The sequence below is a fragment of the Antechinus flavipes genome, chromosome 6 (genome assembly GCF_016432865.1).
Source record: "Antechinus flavipes isolate AdamAnt ecotype Samford, QLD, Australia chromosome 6, AdamAnt_v2, whole genome shotgun sequence".
Lineage (NCBI taxonomy): Eukaryota > Metazoa > Chordata > Mammalia > Dasyuromorphia > Dasyuridae > Antechinus > Antechinus flavipes.
In genome coordinates, this window is record NC_067403.1 from 53,797,258 (window position 1) to 53,812,909 (window position 15,652).

Here is a 15,652-nt window from a genome sequence, read left to right on the forward strand (position 1 = left end):
TTCTTGTGCAGCAATATAGATATATTGGATTTAACATATTTTAACATAATTAACATGTATTGAATTATCCACCATCTAGGGGAGGAAATGGGGGGAAGAGGGAATAATTTGGAAGAGAAGGTTTTGCAAAGGTCAGTGTTGAAAAATTACCCATGCATATGTTTTGTAAATAAAAAGCTTTAAGAAAACAACAACAAATTAACTCTGCCACTAATTCTGAAAGGGGTATATCAATTATTCCTCTTTGTCTCCACTCATAATCCCAGTAACTTGACCCTCCATGGATCCTCGATTTCTCTATGTGTATTAATTCTCCCTATTAGAATAAAAACTCCTTTAAAATGATTTTAAACTTCTCAAAAGGAGGTAAAGTCTAACTTTTTGTATTTATAATACTTGATACATAGTAAAAATTCAATAAATGCTGCTCATTCTATCACTTAAAGCTGCAAGAGATCTTAAGGGATGATCTCGTTGAATTTTCTTTTTAGAAATGAGGAAATCTAAATTTCATGAAAGTAGGAACTACTCACAGATTATAAGTGTATGGCCTCTCAATATTCTAGGAAACTGCCTAAGAATGGCTTTTTTTTTTTTAGTTCCAAAAAGAAAAGTTTCTCATCATCTTCTCCCTACAGAAATGAAGTGGTTTTTAAAAAAAAAAAAAAAAAAAAGTATGCCAGGATAGTTTGCCTATCAGATGTTTGGAGAAGGGAGGAATTTATGATCAAAAAAGAACTAGAGAACATTATGAAATGCAAAATGGATAATTTTGATTCCATTAAATTAAATTGGTTTTGCACACACAAAACCAATGTAGCCAAGAGTAGAAGGGAAACAGAAATCTGGAAAACAATTGTTATATACAATGATAAAGGTGTCATTTCTAAAATATTTAGAGAACTGAGTCAAACTTATGAGAAAACAAGTCATTCATTAATTGATAAATGATCAAAGAATATGAATAAACAATTTATAGCCATATGAAATAATGCTCGAAATCACTATTGATTAGATAAATGTAAATTAAAACAACTTTTTAAGGTGCTACTTCACAGCTCTCAGAATGACCAAGATGACAGAAAAAGATGATAAATGTTGGAAGGGATGTAGGAAACCTGGGATGCTAATGCATTGATGGAGTTGTGAAATGATCCAACCATTCTGGAAAGCAATTTGGAAGTATGCCCAAGGGCTATCAAATTGTATATAGATACTCTTTGACTCAGCCATGAGTCCACTGGATCTGTATCCCAAAACAATCATAAAAAAGGGAAAAGGCCCACATGTGCAAAAATGTTTATAATAGCCCTTTTTGTAGTGGCAAGGAAATGGAAATTGAGTGAATGCCTCTCAGATGGGAAATGGCTGAATAAGTTATGGTATATGAATGTAATGGAACGTTATTATTCTGTAAGAAAAGTTGAGGGGCTGATTTCAGAAAAGCTTGAAAAGATTTACATGAACTGATACTAAGTGAAATGAGCAGAACCAAACATTGTCCATAGTAATAATGAGGGCAGGGTGGCGAAGGAGAGGTGTGGCAGGATTAGGTGAGAGATTTCCTTGTTTTCCAAGACAAGGGCTCAGGCAGGGTGGTGAAGGAGAGGTGTGGCAGGATTAGGTGAGAGATTTCCTTGTTTTCCAAGACTAGGGCTCATAGGGAAGGAAATTTGTTTACTCAAAGGCTGTGATAAAAAAGGTTTTTCTTGTTAAGAGAGACACCAAGATAAAGGCTTTCTTGGCGGGCAATATCATTCTCAAGAGAGAAGTGATTTTTGCAAAGAGACATTTTCTGAAGTTCAATTTTATTCAGAAATCTAAGAATAGGCAAGACCATTTAAGTTTGGATATGAAAAGAGTCATTCTCTGGATATCCTGTTTCCAGAGGGTGTGAGACCATTTGAGTTTGTATATATAAAGAGTCATTCACTAGAGATTCATCCTCTCTCCAGAGGATGTAGGACTATTTGAGTTTGTATAACTTTCTGTTGGTGATTTTACATAACTTTACAAGGCTGTCTAGTTTTGCTCTCATCAGTAACAGTAAGATTATGTGATAATGGATTATGATAGACAAGAGAAAACTAAGAATTTGACTTTTTGTTTCCTTAAAAATTAGAATTGGACAACTAGAAGCAAATGACTTCATGAGAAATCAAAAAATAAAACAAAGTAAAAAAAAAGAAAAAAATAGGAGAAAATCTTATTGGAAAAATAATTGACCTGAAAAACAGACTGAGAAGAGATAAGAATTATTGGACACCTTAAAATCCAAGACCATAAAAATAACCCAGACACCATTTTTTAAGAAATTACAAAGGAATACTGCTTACATATTTTAGAATCAGAGGGCTAAATAGAATACCATCAACCACTGTCTGATAGAGATCCCCAAATTAAAACTCCCAGGAATGTTATAGCCAAATTCCAGAGTTCCAAGATCAAGGAGAAAATACTAAATAAAAGCAGTCAGAAAGAAAGCATTCAAATATCATGGAGCCCCGGTTAAGATCACAAAGGATTTAGATTATAGGGCTTAGAATATGACTTTCCAGAAGGCAAGGGAATTAGGATTACAACCAAGAATAATCCTTTAGGAAGGAAACAATAGTTATATGAAATAAAGGACTTCAAACATTCATGATTTTGATCTTAAACTATAATTGAACTGAAAATCTGACATTCAAATACCATACTCATGAAAAACATAAAAAAGTAAACATGAAAGAGAAATCATAAACGATTTATAAAATTAAATTGTTTACATTTCTATATGCAAAAATGACACATAATTCCTAAGAACTTTACTATTATGAGGAAAGCTAAGAAGAATCCTCACAGACAGAGGGCTTGGATATGAATAAATTTTACTGGGATGATCAAAAAAATGGAGTTGAGAAAAAGGGATGTACTGAGAGAAGAGGAAAGGGAGAAAAAGAATGGAGGAAACTTTCACATAAAAGAGGTGTTCAAGGAAGAGCTTTTATAGTGGAAAGGGTAAAGGAAAATGAATCTTACTCTCATTTAAACTGGTTTAAAGAGGGAAGACTCAATCCTCAACACTTACACATTTAACTTTCATACCTTTAAGCATTCATGTGACTTTATTAGTAACTTCATTTTCACTTTTGCATTCATTCTGCACATAAAAAGGAGAGATAAAGTCTAAGGGAAGGAAATGATAAAAGGAAGACTGAGGGAGGTAGTGGTCAGAAAGAAAATATATTTTTGAGGAGACAGGAGAGAAGAAAGGAGGGGGAAAAGAAGAAAGAGAGGAAGAGAAGAAGAAAGATAAAGATAGAGAAGGCTAAACAGAAGAAAATAAGATGGAGGGAAATGCACAGTTAGTAATAATAACTGAGAATGTGAATGGGATGATTTCACTCATAAGATAGAAGCATATAGCACAACAGATTAAAAATCTGTTTACAAGAAACACATTTGAAATGCAAAAATATACACATACAAAACTTAGTTAAAATAAGAACCTGGACCAGAATCTATTATGTTTCTGAAATAAAAAAAAGAAGGCAAGTGTTATTGTCATCATAACCCCAGACAAAGCAAAAACAGATCTAATTTAAAGAGATAAGTGGGGAAACTACTTTGCTAAAAGGTTTCACAAATAATAAAAGCAGAGCAACACTAAACATACAGGCACCAAGTAGTATGGTAACCACATTCTTAAAGGAAAAACTAAATGAGTTATAGAAGGAAATAGTAAAACTATATAATAAGGGACCTTGATCTGCCCTTTTCTGAACTAGATAAATCTGACTACAAAATAAAATTTTAAAATGTTAACGAGATTAATAGAATTTTAGAAAAGTTATATATGATAGTCCTTTAGAGAAAACTGAATGGGAATAGAAATATACCTTTTTCTCAGATGTACATGAGACCTTCACAAAACAAAAAAAAATAAATTTAAAATCCCCAATTAAATGCCAAATGGAAATCTTGAATCATAAATGTGAGATTAATAAAATTGAAAGTAAAAAAAGCAACAACATTAAGCTAAAAATAAAAATATAATCTGGTTTTATTAAAAAAAAGTCATTAAAATAGACAAACAATGATTAATTTTTTTTTTAATTAAGAGGAAAACCAAATTACCAGTATCACAAACGATAGGGGTAACTATATCACCAAATGAAGATGAAATTAAAGCAATTACTAAGAAGTGTTTTACCTAATTTTATGTCAGTAAAACTGATAATCTAAATGAAATGGATATTTACAAAAATAAAAACTGTCCAGACTAACAGAAGAGGAAATAGAATGCTTAAATAACCCTGTCTTAAAAAAAGAAAAAAAAAAAAAAAACAAATGATCAATGATTTCCTTAAGAAAAAAATCCCCAGGACCAGATGGATTCACATGTGAATTCTATCAAACATTGAAGGAAAAATATCAACTCTTTGAAAAAATACGTAAAGGAGTGTTATCCAATTCCTTTTATGATATAATTATAGTTTTGATACCTAAACCAGAGAGAGCAAAAACAGAGAAAGAAAACTATAGATCAATTTCCTGAATGAATAGAGGTACAAAAATTTGAAATAAAATGCTGGCAAGAAGATATCAGCAGTATATCCCAAAGATCATACACCATGACATATACCAAGAATGGAAAGCTAAGTTCAGTATTAGGAAAAGTATAAGAATAAGTGATCATTTCAAGAACAAATGATTATCTCAATAGATGTAGAAAAACCTTTTGACAAAAATCCGACCATTTCTATTAAAACACACACACACACACACACACACACACACACACACACACACACGAAAACATAGGAATAAATAGAGTCTTTCTTTAAGGATATGTATTATCTATGTAAAACCAAGAACAAGCATTAACTTTAATGGCTATAAATAGGAAGCATTTCCAATAAGATCAGGGGTGAAAGAAAGGATGCCCACTCTCACTGTTATTCAGTATTATATGAAAATGCTATCTATAGCAATAAAACAAGAAAAAAATGGAGCAATAAAAATAATCAGCAAAGAAATAAAACTATTACTCTTTGCAAATGACATAATGGTGTACTTAGAGAACCTCAAAGAATGAATCAAAAAACTAGTTGAAATAATTAGTGTTAGCAAATTTGCAGAATATAATATAAACTCATCTAAATCATCAGCATTTTTATATATTACCAACACAATCCAGAAAGACTTAGAAAGAGAAATTCCATTTAAAATGACTATAGGTAATACTTGGGAATTTACTTGCCAAGACAAACCCAAGAACTATATAAAAACAATTACAAAATGGTTTTCATAGAAATAAAGATATCTCAACGAATAGAAAAATTTGTGGCTCATGCACAGGTTGAATTAATATAATAAAAATGACAATTCTTCCTAAGCTAAATTATTCAGTTCCATACCAATCAAACTAGCAAAGACTTATTTTATAAAGCTCATAAAAAATAAAAACAAAATTCATTTGTAAAAACAAAAAGTCAAGAAATATCAAGGGAATCAATAAAAAAGAGGAGAGGAGGGAGGAAGGTAGCCTAGCCCTTGCAAATTTCAAACAACATTACAACACAATAAACAAAATAATCTAGTACTGGCTAAGAAATAGAGGGATAGATCAATGGAAGACATTAGGTACATAATTTACAGTAGTAAATGACCATAATAATGTAATATTTAAAACATTCAAAAGATCCAAGTTTTGAAAGAAGGAAGTATTTATAAGAAAAAAAATTGCTTGGAAAACTGGAAAGCAGTCTGGTAGAAACTAAACAAAAACCATCTCAAACTACATACCAAAATAAAGTCAAAACAGATTCATGATTTATATATAAAGTACGATATAGTAAGCAAATTAGGAGAGCATGGAAAAATTAATGTATTACATCTATGGACGAGAAAAGAATTTATAAACAAACAAAAGAGAGATGTTGGGAAGCAAAATCGATAATTCTGCTGACAGGAATTAAAAAAAAAAGTTTTTGTACAAACAAAACCAAAGTATTAAAAGGAGAAGAAAAACCATTAACTAAGAGTTTTAATAGTAAATTTCTCTTGAAAAGGCCTCATTTCTCAAATACATTTGTGTGAGGAATGTAGAAGACCCTTACCCAAAATGACTACTCATAAATCACTCAAAATAGAAAGCAGAAAGGTTGTTGATTAAACCTCCAGAGGATGAGCCATTCTATCACCGAGATAAGGGAAAGAAAAAGTTCGTGGTAGGAGGGCTAAAAAAGTATTAAAGATCCACAGCTCTTATACAAGAGATTACATCACAAGTAAGAGAGCACTGAGAAGGAGGGGGGAGGCATCTAATTGGTTGTTGCTTTTGGGAGAGATTGGAATGGAAGGTTTCTGTTTCCCCAAAATCACCAGGCCCTCAGGCTTTTAGATAATTAAACAGACAGTGATCATGCCAATAGACTAAATATTGATAAATGTCAAATATTGATAAATGCCATCAGCTCAGGTTAAGTAAATATGTTTATAGTTGGCCAAGGCTCAAGTAAATATATACCTGCACATATTATACAGATCATAGGGAAACACAGAAATAATGAAAATAAAATACAGAAAAAGAATTCACATATTCTTGTAAGTTCTTCATCTTATCTCTCTATTCCACATATTTTGAACTGTCAAAATTACATAAATAAGAGTCCTTCCCCAATTGTTAAATGATAAAAGGATATTTAGAAAAAATAAAGGACATAAATAGCCAAAGTGTACTTCTTTCAGAAGAAAACAAAGCTATCAAATCCCATGGGGAAAAAAATGCTCTAAATCACTACTGATTACAGAAATGCAAATTAAAACATCTCTTGAGATATCACCTCACATCTATCATACTGGCATGTGATAGAAAAAAAAGTGACAAATGCTGGAAGAGATGAGGGAAAGTAAGCCTATTAATGTACTGCTGGTGGAGTTCTGAAGTGGTCCAATCATTCAGGAGAAAACTTGCAACTATGCCCACAGGGCTATAAAACTGTGCATATTTATCCTTTGATCTAGCAACACCACTATTAGGTCTGTATCCAAAAAAGATCAGAGAAAAAGAAAAAGGAACATATGTACAAAAATATTCATGCTGGCTCTTTTTAAGGAGGCAAAGAATTGGAAATCGAAACTGAATAAGTTGTAATACATGATTGTGATAGAATATTATTATACTGTAAGAATAAATGAGGGGAATGGTTTCAGAAAAACTGAGAAGTCACATAAAGTAATGTAAAATGAAGTAAGACAAGAGAACATTGTACACAGGAATAGTAATATATGTAAAGATGATCAAGTGTGAAAGACTTTGTTGAGATAAATATAAGGATCCAACTCTATTCCAAAGAATTAATATTGTTTTCCATGACTTAACATGTATAATGGGCATTATATTGCTTGCCTTCTTAATAAGTAAAAAGAGACTAGATGGAGAGAAGTGATTTGGAATTCAAAATTTTAAGAAAATTTCAAGAGATGTGGAAGGCCCACAATGTTGTACATTGCTCAAATTTTCTGACATTTTTGATGAGTAATTCTGATTTTTCCCTCTTTTTTTTTCTTTGTCTTTTTAAAAATGCCATTTGTTATATGGGAAGATTCTTTGGAAATGGTTGGAAGAAACATACCGGGTAAATTATGATTGTATAAAAAGCAAAAGATATCAATAAAAACATTTCTTAAAAACCTGTTAAAGTGATACAGTAGAAAGAGCACTGGACTTAGATTCAAGAGGATCTGAGTTCAACTATAACCTTAAACACTATTTGTACAAATAACTTGACTGTTGTCAGCCTCAGTTTTCTTATTTATAACCATGGGGATAATAGTGTCTATCCACTTTCCAGGGTTGTTATGGCCAGGGGGAAGGTGGGAATCGCACATTTCTAAATCACTTTGCAAACCTTAAAGCACTATGTAAATGCCATTATTTTTATAATTATTACCAATAATCTGAACAAAGATGTAGATGACCATGATTAGTGAAACTACAGCTAACACAGAGTGATAACTAACATATGAATGACACAGTCAAGATCCAAAATAAATTGTGAAAGATCAACTTCATGAGCAATATTATAAAAGAGATCTAGAGGTTTTAGTGGACAAGTCAAAATGGGTCAGCAATATGATATGGCAATCAAAAAAAGCTAATGTGATCATGGGCTCTTTAAGTAAGGCATAGCTTCCAGGAATATCAGGATAATAATCACACTAAACTGTCTTCATCAGCCTTCATCTGAAATATTATGTTCAGTTTTGATTAAGTTGATCAAGGACAATGATCAGCTGGAAAATGTCCAAAAGAGGAACATTTGGTGATAAACCTGAAGTCTATATCATATAAGATCAGTTAAAGGAAAAGGGGATTGTTTATCACAGAACATGGCAGCTATCTTCAAGAAGTCGAAGGCTGTTATGTAGAGGAGGTTTTAGGGTCCTAAAGAGTAGAATGTGTGGAGATTTCAGAGAAAAATTTAGAGCTAACACAAGGGGTAGGAAAACTCAACTTTATAACAATTAGAAATTTGTCTAAAGAGAATAATATTGATGCAGAGAACTCACTAACCAAATTGGAAGACCAAAAGTAGAATGGGGTATCTTTGTAAGATGGTAGGTTCTACCCTCTTGGAAACTTTGAAGCAGAGCTTGGACAACCACTTACCAAGTTATAGTAAGAACTGCTTTGGGCATATGGATTAAATGAGATGGCTGTTAAGATTTTTTCCAATTCTAAAACTATTATCCTGTGATTTTGTGACCTAGTTTCAAATAAGTGTAACTTTACTATTTAAAATAATCTAACATCTCTATGCGTATCCAAAACAGGAACATGAAACTATAAAATGTTTTGAAATCTATATATATATTATATCTATGCATTCTCTTGATCTAGGGACCCTATTTTAAAAAGTCAATCTGGAATAACCTATTCTTGAAATCATGTTGTCTCCTGTCCTTTTTAGAGATCAATAACTACTGTTTGAATACTATTTTCTAGATTTTGTAATTGGTCAAATTTAACCTATAATTTCCAGACACTATTCTTTTTCCTTCTTTGAAAACTAGAATAACATTTGCCTCCTTTTAGTTCTATGACACATTCTTTGAAATATTTCAAAAGTATACCATTAATAGAGCCACAATCATATTTACCAATTCATACAGCACTCTGCAATGATTTTCACCTGAGCAAAGTGACATGAATCCAAGTGTTCTCTTATCATCTCCTTATATAATTTAGGTTTTAACTCCTTTCTAGAAGTTATTGTCTATTGTTTCCTTGGCAGAAGAAAAAAGAAGCAGACTACCATTTGTATAGTTCTGCCTTCTCTTTTATCCATCCCAAGTATCCTGTTCTCTTTTTGACCGTTATACACAGTTCTTTTGTTGCTTAAAGGATTCAAAGCCCAACTTAGCTCATTTTGAGCTTACACAATCCTGTGACTATTTTCTTATAGAACATCCATTTTTTTCCATCCTCCAGTTTACTTCTCCTTGTCACTATCTTCTATACCAAGGCTTCTTAAACTTTTTCCAAGATATTTTTACATGACTCTGGGATTTAAAATCTAAACTATGCAAGAAAATAATAAGAGAGCATCTAGGATCTTGTGAGTTCATGTCACCTTGCTAGGTGAAAATCACTGCAGAGTGCTCTAGATATATAAAATAGGTATACAAATCAAATATTTGCTGTTAACTTATAATTTTGCAACCTTTATATTTAAAAGTTACAAGGCACCAGATGGGGTCGCAAAACACAGTTTAAGAACTTGGGTTCTAAGCTACTACTTATATTTCAGTGCACCTGGGTCTTTGCTGTGATTCCTCCATCCATATTGGTGTATGATACAATTCATCCATCTTTTTTCAACTAAACTTTTGTCCATGTTCTTCTATCCAGAGATAATCCAATATACTAGAAGATTTCCCCTAGATCTTTTTGCATTTAGTGAGTATAAGTAAAGGAATTAGCTATTATGTCTTTTCAATGATTTGCCTTATTTCTCTCATGATACATTCCCTGGTGAGATAATCTTTAAGTTTCTTCTCCAGTATAGGTCATTCAGTGTATAGAAGCTACAGCTTACTTGCACTCCCTCTGAGTCTCCTCACTAACTTCTGGGTCACCCACAAGTTTGATTCTGCAGTGATCTGGGTATTCTGGAATTTTCAACCATCACTGAGCATCACTGAGAGAAAAGGAATATAAAAAAGGTAGGCCATATATCAGGAAGCGATTTAGGATTATTAAAAGCATTATATGTCCCAATTATAATTCAGGTCACTCTTCTTCCTATTCTATTCTAGGAACAGGTCATTGTATACATATGGAACTTAACCTGGATATATGAACCAATGTATCAAGTCAATGGACTGCCCAATATATTGGATTCTATAATCTGGCCAAAAGATACAATTTATCTATGATTCTTCTTATGTATAGTTAAACCTATCTCAGAGTCATTATAGATTTCATTAAGGATACTCTATATTAATTTGAGGTTTCATACAATTAACAATAGCATCATCAACAAACAGGAAAAGTTGAAGGATCTCATCACCTACACAGAAACTGTCTTCCATTTGGACTCAGTATATTCATAACAATGAGAAATGCCTTTGTTAAATGTGTTTTATTGTTTTAGAATGTCCCTGAACTGTTATCTCTGGAGATGCATTTATAAAGGAATCTTATATGATCCAAACATATGCAAAAGATATTCCTTGTTAAGAGACTTTATAATTATATTTTGTTTTAATTAAGTCTAATGCCTTTTGTAATCATCAAATATGTTTTGTACATATTTAAGACATCTAGTTTAAAAACAAACTCAATGTGTCACTAAAAAAAATGGATCTTGACTCTGGAGAAAAGTTGAAAAAATCAATTTCTTACTATGAGTGAAGAATATTGTATATACTGTCACATACCTGCTGTATTAGTTAAGTTTTGCTTTTTCTCTTTTTAAAAATCTGAGTGGCAGGAGTATAGAGTAGTGAGAAAAAAGAAATATATTTGAAAATGAAGATGATATAAAAACAAATAAAAAAATAAAATATTTATTGTTGACATAAAAGAAATACAGTTAATAGCAAGTGTCCATTTATATAATCAGATCAGGTAAGAAGTAATTCACAATTTAATTTTTTCACAATTTTTTTAAACCTTGAAAAGTGGAAGAATACATATGCAACATCACTCAAAACAAACTTTCTCTTCTTCTTTAACATCTAATATACTCCTTGGTTTCCATAATCATCATACAGTTCAAGGATCATAATATTAGTAGATAAGAAGTTAGAAATGAACACTATCTTATATAAATAAATAAGCTTGCTTCTCTGAATATATCCAACTAAAAAAAAAGGGAAACATTTCAAAAAGACCAGTTCCTCTACAATGTATCCAAATGGTTCCAGCTGTATCTTCTTCATTCATTCAGTATAGTACAAGATGTTGGAAATCAAAACAATACTGGTTCCTATTTGTCACATAAGACAGTCAATTTCATCACCCATTTCTTGACTTCCCTTGGGGAAATAAAGCAAGATACTTCTCTCTTCCCTACTCTAGTCAAAACACTGTAAGCAGCCCTCAAAAAGCACTAGCTTCTTTTCTAATCCACTTAATTGTTCCCTAGCTACTGACTTGGGATGGACCTCATGCCATTCTCTTTAAAAACTTTAATAAGATGATATCATTACGTTAAGACATTTGGTTACAGCTATAAATAAGGCTTCTCAGGTAGAAAGATACTAACTTAGGAGTGACATCAAGTTGAATCTCTAAATCAGATTGGGAATAAGGTCAAATAAAAAAATCATGTTGTCAGATATACTACATTCATTCATCAAGATTTTAAATTTAAAAAAAAAATTAAAACTTTGCCTTTTTATCTTATCCATTTACTTAGGTTACCCCCCTCCCAACAACAACAACAAAACACTTTGAATTTATTTGGCTTTATTTATGTTGATTAATCTGTACCTATAGTTAGCAAAACTATATTATCTGTACCTACAGTTGGCAAAATAGAAGTCCCTCAGTGGAATGGACTATCTCACTTTTGTCTTTGTATCTCCAAAACCTGGTACAATATCTTGCAGTTGTAGGTATTTATTAAGTCTTTGCTGAATGAAGTAAAAAACTAGCAATCTGGTATCAATCTATCACTCTAGTTTTATATCATAAAACTCCAACAAAACTGATTTTTTTTTCTCCCAAGATGCCATGTGACCTTCTGCTTCCTGCACTTTGTTTACACTACCTTCCTAGGGTTGTAATTCCCTCCCTATCCTTCTTCACTGCTAAATTTTTATCCATCTCTAAAAACTTAATTCAAATGCCACCATCTCTATTTAGCCTTCCCTTATCACCTGTAAGGAATGATCTTCCCCTTCAAATATCATACAGCACTGTTTTGCAAATCTCTAATGTAGCTATGATATTTCATACCATATTTATCAATTGTGTCTTATCCTTTTAGGCCATAAATTAAAATTATCTAATTATCTAATATATCAGTCTCCTAGCTGTCCCTGAAGTTTTCTAGGCCTGGCATTTTTGCTAAGCCTGAAGAAGTAATATACTAACTATTTTCTGATTAGTAGCTCCCTGAGTAACTTACTTTCCTAAAAAAGTCAAAAGGAAATAACCATGGAAAGCATGCTATTAAGTAGCTTTTTAAAATGAGCAAACATAAAAACAAATATCATTTTAAAAATCTGGATATTTTATAAAAATTTAGTTGTTAAGTTCAAAAGAAAAAGTCTGGACTGTCATACAATATAATGCTCTTTTTCTTTCCCAAGGGCTTAACACACACACACACACACACACACACACACACACACACACACACACACACACACACACTCTCACATTATCTAATAATGAAAATTCCCTTGTTTTTCTTGCTTCCTATTACACAAAATCCAATACTACTTAGCAGGCCCCACACATTCCAAACAATTAATTCTGAAGAATAACTTTTCAAAATATCTTTTTAACATTTCTCTTCTTTTTTGCTGAAACTACCCTAATTCATAAAATCATAAGTTAAAATCATCTAGTCCAAGTCCCACACTTTACAAATAAGGAAACTGAAATTCAGCAAGATTAAGTAATACCCAAGGTCACACTAGCATAGTAGCAGATCCAGAATTTGAACTCTAGATCCTTTGACTGAAAATACAGCATGATTTCTCCTGAAATGCAATGTTTTTAGTTGGACTCTTTCCTCTTCCCCTTTCTTCCATCTTCCAATTTCTTCCTATTCAGTCCATTTTCCATTCAGATATCATTCTAATCTCTCTAAAACACAGATCTGACCATATCACTCCCCATCCAATGAAGCCCAGTGGCTCCCTATTTTCTCCAAATTTAAATATATAAGCTTTTTAGATTTTAAAGCCCATCATAATCTGGCCCCTTCCACCTTTTGAGTTTTCTTCCATGTCACTTTCTTCCACATATTCTATAATCCAATAAATCTGGACTCCTTACTATTGTTCTTACATACGTTTTCATTGGTATCTCTCCTGCCTAGAATGTTCTCCTTCCTAGCTTCCCTGGTTTCCTTCAAATCTTGGTTAAAATTCCACCTTCTGCAAGAAGTCCTTCTCCACCTTGCTTCCTTTTAATGGTAGTGCTTGCTTCTAAGATTATCTCCAATTTATCATATATGTGTATGTATTCTACATTCCACACACACACAAAATTTTTACACATGGCTGTTTCTATTCCCTCCATCCTCATTCCATTAGACTGTGAGCTCCTTGGGTAGGGATCGATGGTCCCTTTCTTTGTACTTAGCACTATGCCTGACACAAAAGCAGATAATAAATGTTCGATGACTAGCTAGCATGACTTGCTTTGCCTCTCACCTTAAATTATCAGGACAATCAGTGTATCATATTCACTGCAATCCATCCTGTGCACTACTATATAAAATGTTACTTTCAATTCCCGTTTAAAAACTTTCAATAGCATCTTGTTACCTCTAAGATAAAATCCTTAGTTTTACATCCATAGCTTTCCATAGTCTACTTTTCCAACCTTATTTTCTGCTTTCAGCACATACTTACTGTATCATCCAAAAAGTCTACTCATTTTTACAGTGTATTTATACTATATTTACAATACACATTGTAAAATTCAATCTCTGCCTCATATCATCCCAAGAGTAACTTTTAAATACTACCTTTCCTTCAAGATCCAATCTAAGACCTACCTCCTCTTGCAACTGTTTCCTCATTAAACCACTGAGCAGTTATCATCTGTGCCATCCATCTAGAAGTTAATTCTTTAATGCTAATTTGATTATCTCCCCAAATAAAGTGTAAACAAGACATTTTTCTTTGTACATCACTTTGTATATCATTTCTAGTACAGTAACATAACCTTAATTGGTATTCATTAAATACTTATTAAACAACCATATAGAACCTTCCGCTAAGCAACTAGGCAGTAACTGTTGCTTCAAAAAGCCTTCTTTACTTATATCCCTTTCCTATATTCAAAATAGCAAAAGGTCCTTGGAAAAGTATAAAGAAGTTTAAATGTCCAAGAGAATGCTATGTGTTGACTTAAAATCTAATATTCACTTATCTTATTGTATTCAATATTTTTCAATACATAAAAGAAAACATTGTTTTCTACTAATTCAGTGTCATGCAACCCAACAGGCACTGTTAATAACTGTTAACTGGCAATTCAATAACAAGTGGAACACAGTATTTGGATTTAAACTAAGTTTAAGTCATTGCTCTGAGCTCTGTTAACTTTAAAACACTATGCCCCTGAAAGCAAGCACTAAATCTTTTGGGACTTCAGTTTCTTTCTCTGTAAAAGGAGTAAGATATTAAAAGATAATCACTAAAGTTTTCATGATCTAAGGTTCTCTCAGTAGATTTTTTAAAAATCTAAATGCAACACAGAAACATAGTATATTGAATCTATATTTATGTAGCAATTTAAAGTTTGGAAGGCCTCTCTTTCACCTAAAATCTCCTAGCTTTCTGCAAAATCATTGCCCCCGTGCCTTTCTTGCAAAATCTTTGGGGGGAAGATGGAAAAGACATTACTATCTCCCCAAATAGTGTATATACATATTATTTTACCTCAATAGACAGTAAGTTCCTTGAAGGCAAAGGCTATTTAAATTTTGTCCCTAGCACTTAGCATCCGTAGCACGTAAATGCTTCTTTGAATGCACACAGGCAAACATACATTTATGCCCTTAAGTGTCAATCACAACAATTTAGGGAGGTAGGAATTGCCAGTATTAATATCCTTGTTTTCGGGGTGGGGGGAGGAGGGGAGGGTCACAGAGCTAGCTGCCATCAGCGGCTTGATCTGAAACCAGGTCTCGCTTCCAAGGCCAGTGCCCTCCTCGCTAAGCCACACTGCCCTTCTGTGAAGTGGACAGGCCACTGGCCTTGGAGGCAGACAACTAGGTACCAGGTCACTGCTCCTCCACAGGCCTCAGTTTCTTCTTCTGTAAAAAAAAAGGGGGGGAGGGGAAATGAACTAGAGAATTACTAAGGCAGCTTTTAGTTCTAAATCCACGTCCTAAGATCCTTCCAGTCCGTTAAAAAATAAAAATAGAAAGTGCCCAGGTTCAGACGTGGAGTACACAGCCCAGAACGG

General features: G+C 32.7%; 1 protein-coding gene across 4 annotated transcripts in view; it reads right to left on the minus strand.

The window, feature by feature from the left end:
- SCLT1 (sodium channel and clathrin linker 1) overlaps window positions 1-15,652 on the minus strand; it is a 186,011-nt gene that overhangs the window by 169,714 nt on the left and 645 nt on the right. The gene's annotated exons all lie outside the window — the stretch shown is intronic.